Source organism: Macaca thibetana, chromosome 19, assembly GCF_024542745.1.
Source record: "Macaca thibetana thibetana isolate TM-01 chromosome 19, ASM2454274v1, whole genome shotgun sequence".
Classification (NCBI taxonomy): Eukaryota; Metazoa; Chordata; class Mammalia; order Primates; family Cercopithecidae; genus Macaca; species Macaca thibetana.
The window spans coordinates 732,567-753,056 of NC_065596.1; the positions used below are offsets into that span (position 1 = coordinate 732,567).

Genomic DNA, 20,490 nt, shown 5'->3' on the forward strand with positions numbered 1-20,490 from the left:
TGAAATTTTTTAGACATGCCGTTTGAATTAACTCTGTGGCCTAAGTCAAATTACCTATGAAAACCCCTTAGTCATCAGTGCTATGCACCTAAATTGGAGAAACACATCTGGTATTTAAGAGGACAGATTTAATGTTAAATGTGGACTCTTGGAGAATCTAGACAGCCAACAGCCACTTGTTCATTCTTGACTTCTTAAAGCTTCCATTATTAACAGCTCTGCATTCCATTACTCACCACAGAAGAGACAAAATAATCTAAATTAAATATAAATTAAGTGTGTGTCTGTTTGTGTGTGGTGACCCTTCTAAATTACTAAAACAGATTAATACCAATTTTTTTTTGTCAAACATATAATCCCACATTTCTGTTACCTGATGAGCCATTTAAACATTTATGCATATATTTTTTTTTTTTTTGCCATTTTTAGTGCATGCTTTCCTGTATAAAAGTTTTCTCATTCAAGAGGATTGATGTTATAACAGTAACTTAAAGGATATTAGGAAACCTGTTTTCTCATGGAACATTTCTGAAAATATCTTCAATGATAAAGATACTTATTTCTCTAGACAAGTTCTAAAACTGTTAAACAAGATAGTCTGGGCGTGGTGGCTCACGGCTGTAATCCCAGCACTTTGGGAGGCCGAGGTGGGTGGAACACCTGAGGTCGGGAGTTCGAGACCAGCCTGACCAACATGGTGAAACCCTGTCTCTACTAAAAAATACAAAAAATTAGCCGGGCATGGTGGTGCATGCCTCTAGTCCCAGCTACTTGGGAGGCTGAGGCAGGAGAATTGCTGGAACCCAGGAGGCAGAGGTTTCAGTGAGCCGACGTCGCGCCACTGCACGCCAGCCTGGTGACAGAACAAGACTGTCTCAAAAAAAAAAAAAAAAAGAGAGAAGATATTATAGATACAGTAGTATTGAGCAAAGCCAACTAAATTGACTGGATTGCTTTTGTAATTACAGATTGATGACATATCAGATCCATTTAGAGTGGAAAAAATATGTTGACCATTTAAAAATAGTAATTGAAAGGCCTATGCACCTAAGAGAACCTCATGTATCTTCTGCTACTGAAGTTTAATATTACTAAATTCAACAAGGCTTTAATGCATTATGACAAAGCATATGAAAGCCTTAATAGTCTACTGACTGAGCGCACTAAAACCCTTTTTTATCTAGAACCCAGAGATTGAGTCTGCCTGCCATCTACACTGAAGCAAGACTTCAAGACTTTGAGCACTGGGTTGACAATCTCACAACTTAGAAGGGCCCCTCTAAACTCTTTAATTGTAAACCCATAGGAGATCTTAAAGTAAAGCTAACCAGAAAGGTTTCTCCTAAAAAGCAGATGGACACCTTTATGTGGATAGGTTTTTTTATAAGATCAAAAATCAAGACACATCTGCTATCATGATACTCTTAGTTAAGTCTGTTTATGGCTCTGCAAGCGATAGAAATTTAAAAAGCATCTTTTGTGTGCACTCTTTGGCTATACTTATATGTAGAAAATTTTGCAGCCAACATATATGCAAAAACATAACATCTTTTATACGTAAAAAAATGAAAGGCAGGTCAGGCATGGTGGCTCACGCCTGTAATCCCCATCACTTTGGGAGGCTGAGGCGGGCAGATCATGAGGTCAGAAGTTCGAGACCAGCCTGACCAACTAGTGAAACCCCATCTTTGCTAAAAATACAAAAATTAGCTAGTGTGGTGGTGCACTCCGGTAATCCCAGCTATTCAGGAGGCTGAGACATGAGAATCACTTTAACCCGGGAGGCAGAAGTTGCAGTGAGCTGAAATCACACCACCACACTCCAGCCTGGGCTACAGAGTGAGACTTTGTCTCAAAAAATAGAAAAGAAAAAAAAAATGGAAGGCCAGTGTGGATGAGAAATTTTTGTGGGACATTTGTTGTCTCGTCATATCAGAACCAGAATGTATGTCCACTGCTCTTAACCTGTTTCACAAGTTAAAGAGAACTTATTCAAAATAGGTTAAAGAGCATTGCCAGGATGCCGTTACTTTTCTAAATGGGCATCCTTTGATAGGTCTTTTTTTCCCCCTAATTTAGAGTAAATGAGGCAATGGTTAGAAATTTATCCCCTATCATAGGGCTTTATAGCAGATTACACTGTAAAGGCTATGGTTACACAGTAGACTTTACATTTTTTACTAAAGTTGTGCTGAATAATAGAATTTCTTTGGATTACTTACTGTATAAACAGAGAAGTGTCTGCATTTGCCAATACTTGTAGAAATGTATTGAGTATTACAGAGACGCAGCTGCAGGGGATTAATGAACAGGCTGTTTGATTAAAATAAGTAGACTATAACTAATTATTTGATATATTTAATGTTGATGGTTCATGAGAACCCTTCCTAAAAAGCATGTTTCAAACTTGGTATTATCCTCCTGATAGTCAAAATAGTAGTCTCTCTGCTGCACTGTATTCTCTCAAAATTTGTAAATGTTTGCATGCAGTTATCTGTAGAATATCAAATTTTCGCTCCTTAACTGGAATGACAGAAACTAAAAGACATATGTGACTATGATGAAACCATAACCTGTGAATGATATAAGAACAAAGACCCTAAATAATGGAAACAGAGTGATACTAAGGCCCTGAGTTTTGGATACACCGTGCACTGTTGACAATTTTTTGAACAAAATTATTAGAGGCCATCATTCTGGACTGAGCTTGTGCACTAGGTCCAAACAGAAAAAAAACAAACCAAAATGAGTCACTCATGCTAACTGTGACATAATCAAACTGAAAATTTAAGGAAATAGGTAGATTTTAATACAGGCCAGGTTTTGTTTTTCTTCTGTAAACAGCAGATTTCAACATGAGGAGTTTCCCTCTGCTCAAACCTTCAAAAATAATAATAAAATAATAACCTGAATTTCTTGATTTCACTTTACAAAACCCGCAGTTCTGCTGTTTCACAGTGGCATCTGAGACCAGGTGCATTTTTTATTTTGACACAGTGTTATCAATGTCTAAAGTTTTGGTCTATCAAAATTGAGAAGATGATCAAAAAAGGAGAAGTTGTTTAATTATACTCTAAATTAGCTACCCCCTTTCATGTTTAAGTTTGGTCAATATGTTTTGTTGTTTTGTTTTGTTTACACAGTAAACTGAAACTTAACTGAATGTGTAAATAGACTGTACTCATTTTTGTACCAATCACTGTGTTTTGACCAACAAAAGGATGTCAAATGTTCAAACCATGTTTAAATAAGGAAAATCCCAAGCTGTAATCAATCTAGCTGTTCCTGTATTTCATTTCCATTTTCTGATGTCATGTGGCTTCTTCTGTCCATAAATCTTTCACCATCATGTGGCCATGCTGGAGTCTTTCAGAGTCTACTTTGGATCCACAGGCTACTCAATTTGCAAATCCCTCTTTGCCCAATAAAACTCTGTTAAATTTAGTTTATCTAAAGTTGTTTTTGTTTTAGAAGTTTTCAGATTTATTCTCTAATAAAAAATGAATAATCTGTTGTTGGGCTTTGATTTCCAAAACTCATCCCTCAGCTATTTTTCCAAATTATTCTATGTTCTTTCAAAATGTTTCTACAATGTTTTTGAGATGGGGTCTCACTCTGTCACCCAGGCTGGAGTGTAGTGGTGTAATCAGTTATGGCTTACTGCAGCTTTTGCCTTCCATACTCAAGCCATCCTCCTGCCCTAGTCACTGAGTACCTCAGATTACAGGCATGCAACATCATGCTTGGCTGATTTTTTTTCATGAAGACAGGATCTTACTATGTCGCCCAGGCTGCAGTTGAACTGCTGAGCTCAAGTTATTCTCCCATCTCAGCATCCAAAGTGCTAAAATTACAGGTATGAGCCACCATGTGCTTCTGCAATTTCTTGACAGGATTATTTCCAATAATAAACAGTACTATGTGGGCACAAATCTTAAAAAAAAAAAAAAAAAAAAAAAATCTGTCTTCTATTGCAGAAGTGTCACTTTCCAGAATTTCAAGGGTCTGTAGCAGTTACTCTAGTAATATAGTTTGATCTGTGGAGGTGGGTAAGCTCTGGAGTCAGAATTTATCTTGAGGTTCAGCCCAGCCAGTTAGTATTTTTGGGTCTTTGGACAAGTTCCTTGATGTGAAAGAGTTGTATAAACCACACATGCAAAAAAGGCAGAATGATACTAATTTCAGAAATTGTAGCAATTTTTCATCCCTCCTATATCCTTTGCCAGGTGCTTTTACAGCTGTTCCCATTGAGATATGGAATCTGTTTTCCAAACCCTAGATACGGCTGACCTTATTTCCTCAGGACAGTAGAAACCTGTGAACATGACCGTGTGCTAGTTTGGGGCCTAGGCTCAAATGGTCTTGAATACTTCTGTTTTTCTTTCAGAATGCTGCCATCTCCACGAACAAAGCACATGTTAGCCAGCGGGAGGATAACATAACATGGGGGAGTAGGGGAGAGAAGCAAAGTGCCTCTGTTGACAGCCCCAGAAGCAGAAGCTCATCCCCAGAAGCAGAAGATCACCCCCAGAAGCACAGCTGCCTAGTCAACAAGCAGCTGATGATACATGTCTGAAGGAACTCAGCTGGGACCAGAAGAACGGCCCCAGTGAGCCCAACCTAAATGACTGACCATCTCAATTATGACCTAATAAGTTTTGGATGGCTGGTTATGCTGCAATAGCTAACTAATACATGCACCCAATGCAGATACGTGCCATGGCTTAATGACAGGTTGGTTACTAGTTACCTTCTAACAGTGGGCTCCATAAAGATACTAATATTTTCCCCTGATTTAAAGTTAGATGTGTTGAAGATAATGTTGAGTAATGCTGCAACACATATAGACATGTATGCATGTGATTGGTCCTTACACAGTTCCCCACACACAGGAGAAAACGTAAAACCACAGCCTGACACTTAGGGCCAAGTTGAAATAGCAAAATAATTTTGCCTTTAATCTGTTTTCTTCATATCTAACATTGGAGGTCAAGACTGTGGACAGATCTGAAGACACAGAGTTTTCTTCCCCTGTGGCCCCATCATCTTTTGTTCAGTGATCTCTGGAAGAAAGGTGGTCAACAGGTAGTGATCTACCTGTGGTTATTTAATTCTGCTCCTTCCTTCCTTCCTTCCTTCCTTCCTTCCTTCCTTCCTTCCTTCCTTCCTTCCTTCCTTCCTTCCTTCCTTCCTTCCTTCCTTCCTTCCTTCCTTCCTTCCTTCCTTCCTTCCTTCCTTCCTTCCTTCCTTCTTCCTTCCTTCTCTCTTTCTTTTCTTTCTCTCTCTTTCTCCCTTCCTCCATTCCTTCCTTTCCTTCTTTCTTTTCTTTCTCTCTTTTTTTTTTCTTTCCCCTCCCTCCCTCCCTCCCTCCCTCCCTCCCTCCCTCCCTCCCTCCCTTCCCTTCCTCCCTCCTCCTTCCCCTTCCTCCCTTCCTCCCTCCTTCCTCCTTTCCTCCCTCCCTCCCTCCCCCCCCCCCTCCATCTCACTCTGTCACCAGGCTGACGTGCAGTGGCATGATCTCGGCTCATTGCAACCTCCACCTCCCGGGTTCAAATGATTCTCCTGCCTCAGCCTCTGAGTAGCTGGGATTACAGACACAGTCCACTACGCCCAGCTACTGTTTTTTATTTTTATTTTTAGTAGAGACGGGGTTTCTACTTGATGGCCAGACTGGTCTCAAATTCCTGACCTCAGATGATTCACCCGCCTCGGCCCCCCAAAGTGCTGGGGTTACAGGCGTGAGCCACCGCGCGCAGTCTATATTCTTTTGATTTGTGAACATTCATATAGCATACTATATATAAATGCATATGATCTTACACAGAAGGTTAAAGGCAATACCCTCTGGGGTGGGCCTGGCTCAGTTCAGGGAGGAAGCTCTGCCTGGAAAGGCTGCAGCCTACCCTCTTGCTCTTCATTCGGCCCAGCATCTCATCACGTCTTCTGTCACTCAGGGCCGGAGGGGGCGGGGCCTTAAACGTTATCCAATCAGGGATAGGGACCGTCCAATCAGGCACGCAGCTGGAGCAGACAGGGCGGCTTCCGGGATTTGGCGCGGTCTTTGTCTCTCCCTGCAGCACAAGCGGCAGGCCTCATCTGTCGTCTGCTTTGTGTACTCTGCTGCTAGAGGCCCAGCCTCTGTAGCCCTGCGAACTGCGGGTATTGGGAGATCCACAGCTAAGACGCCAGTGCCCCCTGGAAGCCTAGAAATGGTGAGAGTGCCGATCTGACATCCCGAGAGAGGGAACGGGGCTGGTTGGAACCGGTGGGAAGTGGCTGTGGCCGGACTCAGGCCTCACCGCAGTCAGCTTCACAATCTGCACCCGAGTTCTTGCCCAGCTCTGCCTCAGTCCCCCTTCAGCCATAAGATGGCGGCTGCGCTGACAGCTGGGCCCGGGCGTCTTGTCTTCCCTGCAATGTGCGCCCTGGCCTGGAGCCCTCTCTGGGCAGCTCTGCACCCGCAGCGCCGCGTCTCTCCCAGATTGTGCAGGGACCAGGGAGGATAGTCAGGGGAGATTGTGCAGGTACCAGGGAGGATCGTCAGGGGAGAATCCTGACTCGGGATGCGGGTTCATGAATGGGAAGAGCTTTGGTCCATGGCGTTCCCAATTCCTCTTTCCTTCTGTTAAAAATTTATGGGAGTCACCGCCAAAATATTAACGAATTTAATTAAAGAGTGATTCTAAAATTGTAGAGCACCCAGCTTTGGGGTGTAGTTATCCATGGGACGAGCTTGAAAGACTTTTAGAAGATACATGATGCAGAAACCCAAATTCAAAAATCGGTTAGGTACAGTTACATAGTTTCTAAATTAGCACCTATAAGGTACGCATTTTCTGATTATGTAATCAGAGCTTAATAGGCAGTTTATAGTTTGTTAGGCCTAAATTTTGTTTTTCCCAATATAGTAATTTACAAAGAAATATATTTGAGTTACATTTTTTTTTTTTAAGTAGGAATCCAGGCATCGCAGCCACATACCTCGAATTGCCTGTTACTTAACTATATTCACACTGGACAGGGGACAGATCTTCTGCATTTTTTTTTCTTGTTTCTCAAACGGAGTCTCACGTCTGCCCCTCAACCCCTCCAGCTTAATTCTGACTTGCAGTAAAATACTAAATTTCCAGTTTCTTCTGATTATCCCAAATGCCAACTTTCCTTCTCGAATTCACATTATTCACTATTTATCCTTTAGTGTAGACTTTTGATACTATATTTTATTTTTTGACAAACCATTGGGTGGGACATTTAAAAAGATTTGCTTTCTGTTTGTAAATATTGCCCTAGAAAATAAACCAAAAAATAATTCCCTGACACTGTATTGTAAAAAAATCTTTGTGCCTTTTGTCTTCCTGCACAGAGATGTTATGAAAATGTTTTGCAGTCAATTTTTTGTTTGTTTGTTTTTGTTTTTTAATCTTGATGGGCTGATGTATCCTCAGCCACCCTTCAGCTTTTTCCTGGTCCTGGTTTTCAGTACTGGCTGTGAATAAACCAGGGTACTCACCATGGCTATGTCTGCTAGAGTGTTTGGTGATTATTAGCTTCTGGGTCATTTTTTCTCACAGGACAAGAAGAGGTATGAAGTGCAGTCTCTCAGGAGAGCAGATGGATGCCCTGGGGCTAAGAGGAATCTACTGGTGTACTCTTGCTTTGAAAAGCTAACCACTTGAGACATTAAGATTGTCTTCACCCAACCTAGCTTCCCTTTCTTAGACACACATTTCAGGTCAGCCAATCTTATGCTGGTATTGAGAGAAAAACAGAAATGATTTCTGCCCCTTGGATTCTCCGAGATTCCTGAAAAAAATAGTATCCTGAAAGACAAAAAATAAAAAACAAAAGCAACCTGACCCCAGTGAGATGGTGCAAAAAAAACTTGCAAAGTAAAATGCACTTGGGGCACTTAGCGGGGACATACTGCAGTGTCTCCTGAGAGGGCACAAAAGAGGTGAGTTTCAAAAATAATTAATCATACATTTCAGTTGTTTGAAATTCTCGTTTATGTTTCTCTTTTTCTGTAAGGTTTTTTTTTCTTGTGGGAGGGGTGGGCTGGGTGGTTTCGAATAGGATTTCAAGACTTAGCTTTTAGAATGCTATCAAATAAAAGAATAGGTAAAATCTCTATGCCATTTTGGCTGTAGAAACTGCATGCATTTTGCTGGGAGCAGTGGCTCACTCCTGTAATCCCAGCACTTTGGGAGGCCCAGGCGGGCAGATCACGAGGTCAGGAGATCGAGAGCATCCTGGCTAACACAGTGAAACCCCGTCTCTACTAAGAATACAAAAAAATTAGCCGGACTTAGTGGCGGGCGCCTGCAGTCCCAGCTACTCCAGAAGCTGAGGCAGGAGAATGGCGTGAACTCGGGAGGTGGAGCTTGCAGTGAGCCAGGATCGCGCCACTGCTCTCCAGCCTGGGCGACAGAGCGAGACTCTGTCTCAAAAAAAAAAAAAAAAAAAAAAAAAGAGAAAATGCATAACTTTTATAAGAAAATATTGTAGATAATGGGCGAGTTACAAGATTTATGAAAACGTCAGTTGTAATTTTTGCAGGGCAAATTTGTGACAGTGAATATCTCTGTTCTATATCCTGTTTTCTTAATTTCTGAGTTTAATGCTAAATTTTATAAAAAGAAAAAGAATCATCTGCAAACAGAGATTGTTTGATTTCCTCTCTTCCTGTTTGGATGCATTTTATTTCTTTCTCTTGCCTGAATGCTCTGGCCAGGACTTCCAATTTTATGTTGAATAGTAGGGGTGAGAGGACGCATTCTTCTCTTGTGCCAGTTTTCAAGAAGGAATGCTTCCAGCTTGTGTCCATTCAGTATGTTGGCTGTGGGTTTGTCATAGATAACTCATTATTTTGAACTATTTACCTTCAATGCCAAGTTTGTTGAGGGTTTTAAACGTGAAGGATATTAACTTTTATTGAAAACTTTTTCTGTATCTATTGAAATAATTTTGTGGTTTTTATCTGTAGTTTGTTTATCTGATTAATCACACATACTGATTTGTGTCTGTTGAACAAACCTTGCATCCCAGGGATACAATCTACTTAATCATAGTGAATTAGCTTTTTAATGTGCTACTGGATTTGGTTTGCTAGTATTTTGTTGAAGATTTTTACATCAATGTTCATCAAGGATATTAGCCTGAAGTTTTCTTTTTTTGTTTTATCTCTGCCAGATTTTGGTATTAGAATGATGCTGTTGCTGGGAGCAGTGACTCATGCATGTAATCCCAGCACTTTGGGAGGCTGAGGTGGGTGGATCACGAGGTCAAGAGATGGAGACTATCTTGACCAACATGGTGAAACCCTGTCTCTACTAAAAAACAAAAAATAGCTGGGTGTGGTGGCGCACGCCTGTAATCCCAGCACTTTGGGAGGCTGAGGCGGTAGAATCGCTTGAACCTTGGAGGTGGAGGTTGCAGTGAGCCCAGATCGCGCCACTGCACTCCAGCCTGGCAACAGAATGAGACTCCATCTCAAAATATAAATAAATAAATAAATAAATAAATAAATAAATAGAATGATGCTGTTTTTATATAATGAGTTGGGGAGGAGTCCCTTCTCAATTTTTTAAAATAGTTTTATAAGATATAATACTGGTTTTTCTTTGTACATTAGTTAGAATTCAGCTGCGAATCTGTCCGGTCCTGGATTTTCTTTCTTTCTTTTTTTCCCAGATGGAGTCTCGCTCTGTTGCCCAGGCTGAAATGCAGTGGTGGGATTTCGGCTCACTGCAGCCTCTGTCTCCCAGGTTCAAGCAGTTCTCCTGCCTCAACCTCCCGAGTAGCCAGGACTACAGGCCAGTGCCACCATGCCCGGCTAATTTTTGTATTTGTAGTAGAGACACTATTTCACAACATTGGCCAGGCTGGTCTCGAACTCCTAACCTCAGGTGATCCTACCACCTCTGCTTCCCAAAGTGCTGGGATTACAGGCATGAGCCAGCATACTCGGCCAGTCCTGGGCTTTCTTTTGGTTGGTAGTCTGTTTACTACTATTTCAATTTTGGAGCTTGTTATTGGTCTATTTGCTGATTCATTTTGTTGTTTTTGTTCAGTTATGGGAAGATGGATTTTTCCAGAAATTTATCCATTTTTTTTTTAAGATTTTCTAGTTTGCATAGAGATGTTTATAGTAGACTTCAATACTTATTCATATTTTTGTGGGGTCAGTGGTAATGTCCCTTTTGTCATTTCTAATTGTGTTTATTTGGATCTTATTTTTTCACTAATCTTATTAGTGGTTTATCTTATTAACTTTTTCAAAAGATTTAACTCAATAGATTTCTTATTTCTATGACTTTTCATGTCTAAATCTCCTTCAGTCCAGATCTTCTTGTCTTCTGCTAGCTTAGGAGTTGGTTTTCTCTTGTTTCTTTCATTCTTTTATTTATGATGTTAGGTCGTTATATTGACGTCTTTCTAACTTTCTTATGTGAGCATCAAAAAGTGCTATAGATTTCCCTCTTACCACTGTCTTAGCTGTGTTGCAGATTCTAGTATGTTGTATCTTCGTTCCCGTTTGTTTCAAAAAACTTCTTAATTTCTACCTTAATTTCATTATTTATTCAAAAGTCATTCACATGCAGATTCTTTAATTTCCATGTAATTGTATAATTTCAAGTCATTTTCTTGGTGTTGAATTATATATTTATCAAGCTGTGGCCTAAGAATATGTTTGGTATGATATGGGGATTATTAAATTTGCTGATAATTGTTTTATTTCTGATTGTGTGGTCAGTTTTAGAGTATTTGACACATGGTGGTGAGAAGAATGTATACTGTGTTGATTTCAGATGGAGAATGTTGTAGATGTCTATTAGGACTATTTGGTCAAGGGTTTAGTTCTGATATCTCTGTTAATTTTCTGCCTCGATGATCTAATAGTGTATGTGGGGTGTCGTAGGAGTCAGAATCTAAGTCTCTTCATAGTTCTCTAAGAACTTTTTTGTGTGTGTTTGTGACGGAATCTCACTCTGTCACCCAGGCTAGAGTGTCGTGGCGCGATCTCAGCTCACTGCAACCTCTGCCTCCTGAGTTCAAGAGATTCTCCTGCTGCTTCAGCCTCCTGGGCAGCTGGGATGACAGGAGCGTGCCACCACGCCCAGCTAATTTTTGTATTTTTAATAGAGACCAGGTTTCACCATGTTGGTCAGGCTGGTCTTGAACTCCTGACCTCATGATCCACCTGCCTCAGCCTCTCAAAGTGCTAGGATTACAGGCATGAGCTGCCATGCCCAGCAGAACTCATTTTATTCATTTGCATGCATGGATTTTTAATAGCTTTTTTTCTGTCTGCTTTTTTTTCATAAACATTCTTTCAAGTGCACACAGTATGCCCAAGGCTACATCTTAGATGTCTGCATCCAGTGTCTACTGAAATTCAGATGTCAAGTGTTCAAGAACATGTCCAGAGACTTGGCTGTTGTAGAAAAAATTATAAATTAAAGATAAGAGGCTTTATTCTCTTACCTGAAAGTAAAGGAGGATATTTCATTCATCTCTCTTTTTTTAAAAAAAAAAAACATTTAGATTACATGTAGATAGTTTTCTCTGCTTTTTGGAAATATATGTAAATCATAGTAACAGCTATATAAACCTTTTGTTATTCTTTCTGACTCAGAATTGCCTTCATCTAGGACCTCAGAACCATTGCTTTGTTTTTGCTTTGGCAAAGGTTTTTTTGTTTGTTTGGTTGGTTTTTTGTTTGTTTGTTTTTTAGTCTTTTAAAATAGACACAAATTTGTTTAAAGCTTTTTTTTTAAGACAGAGTTTCACTTTTGTCACCGAGGCTGAAATAAAATGGCACGATCTCAGCTCACTGCAACCTCCACCTCTCAGTTCAAGTGATTTTCCTGCCTCAGCCATTCAAGTAGCTGGGATTAGAGGCTCCTGCCACCACCCCTGACTACTTTTTTGTATTTTTAGTGGAGATGGGGTTTTGCCATGCTGGCCAGGTTAGTCCCAAACTGCTGACCTTAGGTGATCCACCCGCCTTGGCCTCCCAAAGTGCTGGGATTACAAGCATGAGCCACCACACCTGGCTGTTTAAAGCTTACTTTAAGAGCACACAAAAGTTGAGCACAAAGATAAGATTAAATTTTGCAACACAGAATGATAAAGAATTAAAAGGATACTCAGTAAATTTTGTTGACAGAAAACTGATTATCCAAGGTAATTATCTCGTATTTACAGACTGAAATACTTACACTGCAAAGGCAAGAACAGTTCAGTTTATTCACTAAATAGTGGAGTCTGTAGGTGTACCTTGGTTTCTGTTACTTCAGTACAATTAGTATAGTTAGGTATAGTGTTTGTAGACAACTTGCATTCACATAAATTAGATAACATTTTGTACAATAGTATGAATAGAAGGCCACAATATTTGAATAAATCCCTTAATTAGTCATTTTAATATTGTTATTTATACTCTTGAACTATAAAGTGTTTTAACTGAATTATGGTTATTGATATTTTTAAAGTTCTACATACATTATGACAAGTACTTTAAAATTATTATACTTAGATATTTATAGCTAATATCCAAAGAAAATTCACTACAAAATTGTTATAGTAGATATTAGTTTGACATGCTTATTAATTTATCCAATAGGGATAATTATAGGTAAACATGGTTTGTGTCTTTCATTTCACTAAATTCGAATGCTGCTATTACAGGACAAATAAACATGATGGGTGATGTGACGACCCAAAACCATAATAACTCTTCAGTTAGCTATGTTGCAAGCTCAAATATATTCCACTGTATAACAAAGTCAGATTCCAGTTTTTCATGAAAAAGTGCTGGTGAAAATTGTCAGATGTATTCCAGTATAGATCCCCAATTCACTGGTTAGGAGATGGGAGGGCAGAAGACATGAAAAAGAACCCTTGTAAAATCCTGCTGAGAGCATGCCTTTTTTTTCATAATGCTCATGTTTCTCATGCTGACATGCTGAGAGTAGCTGTGCATTCTGAGTGTTTTGTGAAAAATTCCTTTTGGGGGACTATCTTCTGACCAAGTTTGTTAGTCTTACATCTAATCTGAGTTTTTTCTTGAAGATGCCTTTAACTTATTTTTTCTTTCAATATAATCTTGCTCAGATTGAGAGCTGTTTTTCTCTCCAGTGCTTTGGGTGTCTGTTTCAGAAGCCCTGTTAGTATCCCATGGTCTCTATGAATGAGATGGGTTGTCACACGGAGAATTCTTGGAGTTATCTCTATCTGGATTCATGCTGGAAATCTAGCAGTATTTTTTTTTTTTATGTCACCATTATAAATAGAAACTGAGGCTGAAATACTGCTCCCATTCCCATTACTGTGAAGGTGCAGTTCTTCTGAGAGTAAATTGTGAAGGAGCCTTGCAGGCTCTTCTCCCTGCAGCCCAAGCTTCACTCTCTGATGTGACACTAGAATGCTGCTGTGGCATTGGGGTTCATGTAAGATGTGAGCTAGCAGCTTTGAGCTGTGTGTTATGGACTGTGTCTCAGTGGAAGTTGGTAGGCGTAAAGAGAGGACCCTGGCCATCAGGAGAACGCAAGCAGTGTGCTCAAACCCAGTCCTCAGGGAGTAAAGAGCCATTGCTTTAAAATGCATATAGCCAAAACCATAACACCCTATTCAACAATTTCAGTAGGAGAGTGAGAGCCTATCTTATCAGCAGGGTCCTGGCTTCAAGTTTCAAAATTACCTCCTGTTGTGAAAATGTAAAAGTTTATTTTGTTATTGCATAACCAATTAGCATACATGGATGGCCTCCCTAATTACCAGTGAATTTAGGATACATGACATCGTGCTGTAAATTCTTCTACTTTTGGACTAGTTATGGTGATTCTCTCTCTGTCTTTCCAATCTCTTAAGCAGATTCACTGTGATGCATGTCCTATTCTGGTTTAATTTTGTAATAAAACAGTATACTGTCTGTTCTATCATTGTGGAGTTTCTCTGGGGCTAGAGAAAGTTTTTATTTTATTATTTCACAAACACTGTCTAGAATTACCAGAATTTCACCACATTGACCAGGCTGGTTATGAACTTGTGACCTCAAGTGATCCACCTGCTTCAGCCTCCCAAAGTGCTGGGATTACAGGTGTAAGCCATCACCCCAGCCACAAATTCACTTGTACCTGTATAGATTTCAGACAACTAGAATCTTTGTTCCCAGGTTAAAATCCTCAAGCTTGGTCCAAATAAACTGTCTACTTATATTCATGTTATGTCATCTGTTTTTCCATTTCTGTAAACTATTATCTAGAAGAGCAGCTTCTGTGAGGGGACCTCTCTTTCAATTGTACTTTACTTGCTGTAACACCCAAAAATGCAGAGTGAGGTTAATCCCACCCAGAATCTGCACATAAGTTCTGTCCTCTGCCTGGGATTTACAAGACAGGCCAAGACTTTGGATTGAAAATGTACAGAAAACTAACTGGAGGCATTTTCTGCATTGTGAAATGTCAACACAGACATCTTGAAGCCTCCCTTTGAGAGTGTGGCTTTTTGAGCTCTTCATATCTAGTTCGGTGACCTGCTACATGTTCTACATTCTGTGAGAGGTTCCGAGAGTAAATAGAATCTGATGGCCAAATCTGTAAATGTAAAGAAGCATCTTAGGAGTGAAAGATCAATGCCAGAAAGTATCCAGAGCCATAACCACAGCTACACCTACCAGTAAAATGCAAGACTTGAGTAGAGTATTCTTGTCCTTCCTGTTACTCAAGAGCTAGAATCAGGACAGGTGATCCAGGTTCTGGAGCTCCACGAGAGCAGTTCCATTTTTTATTTAGAATCAGCCTGTCTCTTCTGCCTGGTTTATCATTGGGCAGTCAACCTAGGGTAACTGAGAACCCTCTCACAATTACCTAGCCATCTTTGAAACATTTGAGAATACATGAATGAACTAAGGTGGTATATAATGCTTCTTTAAAACAAAATTTTAAAAAATTCAATAAAGGAAATCTTTATCTTGTTTGAACAATGCATTCTGAAAAGGTTAAACTTCAGAAATTATTTAAAGGTAAATAAGATTGGCATCCATAAGGAATACTATTTATAAAATAAATGCAGTTATAGAGGCTACTTTAAAGAAGAATAAAATTTGGACTTCTGAGTATGATGAGTGCACAATAATGGACCACTGTCTTGGGGAACACAGTTTGGCATTACAGCACACAGACTGGCATCGTCTGTACATGGCGTTGCTCCATTTTTCTCAGAAAAAGAGTAGGTCCATTTTGTCAGCTGTTTTTTATTTGTTCCCAGGGAGCATAAATGCTTAACATCATTAAGAAGACAAAAATAAAATCTGAAGGAGGGCAGCCCTTTTCAACAGGAAGGCAGAATGTGGCTTATGTGTCTCTGTTTAGCACTGCCAGGCAGTTTGGCAGCAACTGTAGTTACCTTTTGCATGATTCAGTTCTAACTCTGCCAGTTCCAGTAATTTTTTCTGAATGCAGCCACGCTTCTTGTCTTAAAATCTATAAGTTCTTGTTTTGCAGACTGAGATTTTTTTTTTCAAATTTCTGACTACATAATTGTTAGAAAGTTTTAGCCAGCAGAACATCTTTATTTTTTGCTCTTGCTTTATCCAGTGCTTTATTAGCATTTTCATAATCCACTAGTGACCTAGACCTTCAATACAGGGATCCTTAGCAGCTTGAGTGTCTCTTAAGTAATATTTTTAAGGGTCAGAAAGTTCGAGGGCCTCATCAGCGGACACTCACGCTTCTATTTTTCTTGTTTCATCAAACATTTCTGAAACTTTGAGAAAAAACTTTCATATATCTGTAGAATCCTAAGTTCCTAAAGCATATAATGAAGAACCAATTCTATTGTAATCATCTACAGCACTTTTGTGGGATCGTCATTCTACCAGAGTTAACAGATGCATCCTTAACTCAATTATGATATTCTAAAAGAAATGTTCGTTCATGTTCAAAGAAATTATCTACATCCTTTACTCCTGAAACAATTACTCCATCTGCTGATTTAACCATGTTTTTAAAGAAATCTTCAAGTTTCTCTTTTTATTTGTCCTCGCACACTAAAATCTTGATTATATTGCAAGAAGACATGGAAATTTAAATATTTTCTCAAAATAGGATGTGCTGTCACATGATATAGGAACACTTCATGGATCGCAACTGTCTTCTTGAATATTCCCAAATATTCAGCTTCCAGTTCCTGTTTCATCTTTGTGAATTCTTCCTTTGTCATTGACCCTTCTTCTGCAAGCTTCTGTACTTTTTCCCTTGAAGCATCAAAATCAGGTCTTGGTGGTGCTGGTGAAATGATGTAACCTGCATAGTCTTCATTTATAACAAAGGAATCGTGACGCCAGATAAATTGCTTGTGTTGCTGAACAACAGAAAACTCATTTTGTTTAAAATTTGGCAATAAACTTTTTGTGTGAACAGTGAATTTTACTTTATCCCACTCACTAAGAGCATCAGAGATGTCCACCTGCAGAGGAGGATCACTTTGAAGATCTACATTTATTGCTTTAAGTCCACAGTTCTCTTCCCGAGAGGAAGTCAGGGCCATCATCCAGGTCTTCCACCATGGCTGCTCCCCAGGATGATAGTTTGTGTAACAAACAGAGATATTGTCAGATTACGTACATCCATATAGAATAGGACATGATAGTATGCACAGCATATGCATGTAAACTCCCAAAATGTGATGTGAAGGTTGGCCTAACCAATTACACTGCAGCGTATTGTACTGGCCTGCTGCTGGCCTACAGACTCCTCAATAGGTCAAGATCTGTGACCTATTACATGGACAAGATCTGTGAAGGCCAAGTGGAGATGACTGGCAATGAATACAATGTGGAAAGCACTGATGGTCAGCCAAGTGCCTTTACCTACTATTTGGATGTAGGCCTTCCCAGAACTACCACTGGCAATAAAGTTTTTGTTCCTGAAGAGAGCAGTAGATGGAGGCTTGTTTATCCTTCACAGTACCAAACAATTCCCTAGTTATGATTCTGAAAGCAAGGGATTTAATGCAGTAGTACACCAGATGCACATCATAGGCCAGATGTTGCAGATTACATGCACTACTTAGTGAAGGAAGATGAAGATGCTTACAGGAAATTGTTCTTGCAATACATAAACAAAAGCATAACTCCAGACATGAAGGAGATAGATAAGAAAACTCTTGCTGCTATGTGAGAGAATCCAGTCTATGAGAAGAAGCCCAGGAAAAAAGTTAAAAAGAAGTGGAACCGTCCCAAAATGTCCGTTGCTCAGAAGAAAGGTCAAGTAACTCAAAAGAAGGCAAGCTTCCTCAGAGCTTATGAGTGGGCTTCTGAGAACTAAACCAAACAATTTTTAATGAGGCTTTTTCAGATGAAGAAAATAAACTTATTGACAGCAACATTTAAAAAGAAAAATTAAATTTATAAGCAGCAAAACATTCAAGAGATTACTTGGGTTCTCTTAAAGGCATTCAGTTTCAAAATGGAAACAGAGCATTAAAGTTTGGAAAATTTGCAGCCTGACAATGCAATAGAATAGAAAAGCTCATTTTTTGGAGGAGAAATATTAGCTAGCTGTGGGAAAAATGTCTCCAGGTCATGACAGAGATCTTCTCCACAGGCCCCTCCATCACAGGCCCAGAGGCCTAAAAGAAAAAGATGGCTTTATGGGTCAGGTCCAGGGCTTCCCTGCTCTGTGAAGCCTAGGGACTTGGTACCCTGTATTCCAGCCACTTCAGTCATGGCTAAAAGGGGCCAAGGTAGAGCTCAGGCTGTTGCTTCAGAGAGTGGAAGCCCCAAGCCTTGGCATCTTTTATATGGTGTTGAGACTGCGGGTTCATGGAAGTCAAGAATTGAGGTTTGGCATCCTCCACCTAGATTTCAGAGATATATGGAATGGATGTCCAGGCAGAAGGTTGCTGCAGGGGTGAAGCCCTCATGAATGAACATCTGCTAGGACAGTACAGAAAAAATGTGGGGTTGGAGCCCCCACACAGAGTCCTTACTGGGGCACTGCCTTGTGGAGCTTTGAGAAGAGGGCCATTGTCCTCCAGATTCCAGAATGGTAGATCCACTGACATCTTGCACCATGTGCCTGGAGAAGCCATAGACAAGCTCATGAAGGCAGCCAGGAGAGAGTCTGTACCCTGCAGAGCCACAGGGGTGAAGCTGCTCAAGACGATGGGAACCCACCTTTTGCATCAGCATGACTCAATGCAGAACATCAAGTCAGAGGAGATCATTTTGGAGCTTTAAGATTTGACGGTCTTGCTTGATTTTGGATTGCATGGGGCCAGTAGCCCCTTTGTTTTGGCCAATTTCTCCCCTATGGAATGACTGTATTTACCCAATGCTTGTACCCTCATTATATCAGGGAAGTAACTAACTTGCTTTTAATTTTACAGGCTCATAGGCAGAAGGGACATACCTTGTTTCAGATAAGATATTGAACTGTGGACTTTTGAGTCGATGCTGAAATGAGTTAAGACTTTGGGGTACTGTTGGGAAGGTATGATTGGTTTTGCAATGCAAAGACATTAGATTTGGGAGGGGCCGGGGTGGAATGACATGGTTTGGCTGTGTCCCACCCAAATCTCATCTTGAATTGTCATTCTCACAAGTCATGGTGAAAACATGGTGGGAGATGATTCAATTATGGGACTGGGTCTTCCCTGCACTGTTCTCGTGATAGTGAATGAATTTCAGAATATATGATGGTTGTAAAAATGGGAGTTTTCCTGCACAAGCTCTCTCTTTGCCTCCCGCTGTCCATGTAAAATGTGACTTGCTTCTCCTTGCCTTTTGCCATGATTGTGAGGCCTCCCCAGCCACATAGAACTGTAAGTTCATTAAATCTCTTTCTCTTCCCAGTCTCCAGTATGTCTTTATCAACAGTATGAGAACAGACTAATAAAACTAGCAACTGAATAAAAGGTTGAATTATGCATCATATAGTAGGTAAATAAATGTGTGCAAAAAACTTGGGCTTTATTTTGGCCATGTTCTTTATATTGTTGTGACTTTTGGTGTTTTTACCTGAAAGACTATTTCTGAACAGAAGAGTTGTTATTATTATTTGTATTTCTTTTACCTTACTAAAAACACATATTCATCTTTTAATAAAATTATCCTAGGAAACCTTAAATATTTGTTTAAATGGCTTATTAGTATATGATATGAAATTGACAGGAAAGTGGCTATAAAAGGTTTAAATTACACAAACTCTGAGATACAAATTTATCTTAGGTAAGCTTAGGAAAAACAAAACTGGAAATACCCACATTGGCATAGAGAACCAAATTCTAGCTAGGGTCCACTCCCTGTCCCAGTCCTGTTCAGATTCACTCCTTTTGAAGGTCTTATTTAGGTCTGGCCCTACCCTGGAGTCTCCCCTCACAGAACTGATTAGAAAACATCAGTTTTGGGTGATGAATCCTGTTCCACTTTTAGAGCTGGTGCTCACAATTTTCTGAAACAGAAAAGCAATACATGAGAAATATAAAGCATGGATTTTAGAGTCTTTTTAAAATTATTAAAACCAGTGCTTGCAGAGACATTTTATTTAGCAACTTGTTTTCCATTCCTGCAGAGCTAGTAGTTGCTCCCCAAGCCACAAGAAGTAAATATAAACACAATAAAATTTCCTGTAAGTTATATTAAACTCTTCATTTCTCTATTCCTCTCATCTGTTTAGGTTTAGCTTTTATTCTACACATTTTAAAAAATGGTCAATGACAGAGAAACAGAAAAAAAATCTGGGTCATTTTTCTAAATACTGGGGATTATTGAACACTTAGTATCAATACACAGGGTGTTATTAAGATTAAATTCTGTAATGTGCTATCACAGTGCCCTGCAGCATCTTATTGAGCATGTAGTACTTGAATAATAAACATTGCATTACTATATGTGTACATGTTGTTTTCTAAACGCAGACTTAAACATTGTTGCTTTCTAAATTCAAAAACAAAAAAACCAACAAAAAACATTGTTGCTTTGTTTCTTCTGTAAACTTAAAAAAAGCCAGCAAAGATTATAATACTTTAAGGTGGAGATTGGTTGTCCTTATTTATACCAAAAGTATTTGTGTTGTCACAAGAGTGCTGAGTGTAAGGAACTTGGTGCTGTGCCTACTTGCTCTAACTAATGCTAATAATGACCCCAGGTGGAGAAACATCAGCATTGATAGGAAACTTGTTTATAACACCCATTCATGTACCCTTTCAAAACCTGCAGAATCACATTTCATAGAATAGGGCCAAAATTACCAAGTGATTTGTAATCTTGTTAAAGTTGGAGAGGCAATGCTTAAATGGTTATAAGCCCAGGCTTCTAATTAGAATCATGTGACTCTAAGTTGAGGCCAGAATCAAATATGAGGGTTCAAGATACATTTATGATAATTAATTCTCACCTTTGCATTAACGGGTGATCCCAGAACCTGTTCCGTTTGGGTTTCTTAGGAACCGGGCAGTGTGGCCCACATTTTTATTACTGTAGCA

At 39.6% G+C, this 20,490-nt stretch overlaps 1 protein-coding gene and 2 pseudogenes across 1 annotated transcript in view; 1 reads left to right on the top strand and 2 right to left on the bottom strand.

Annotated features, from left to right (window-relative positions):
- LOC126942223 (zinc finger protein 724) overlaps nt 1-20,490 on the bottom strand; it is a 715,842-nt gene that overhangs the window by 225,374 nt on the left and 469,978 nt on the right. The window lies entirely within an intron of this gene.
- The window catches only part of LOC126942290 (putative zinc finger protein 730), a 33,084-nt pseudogene continuing 18,705 nt past the window's right edge, over nt 6,112-20,490 (top strand).
- On the bottom strand, nt 15,357-16,573 carry LOC126942341 (sorting nexin-6-like; annotated as a pseudogene).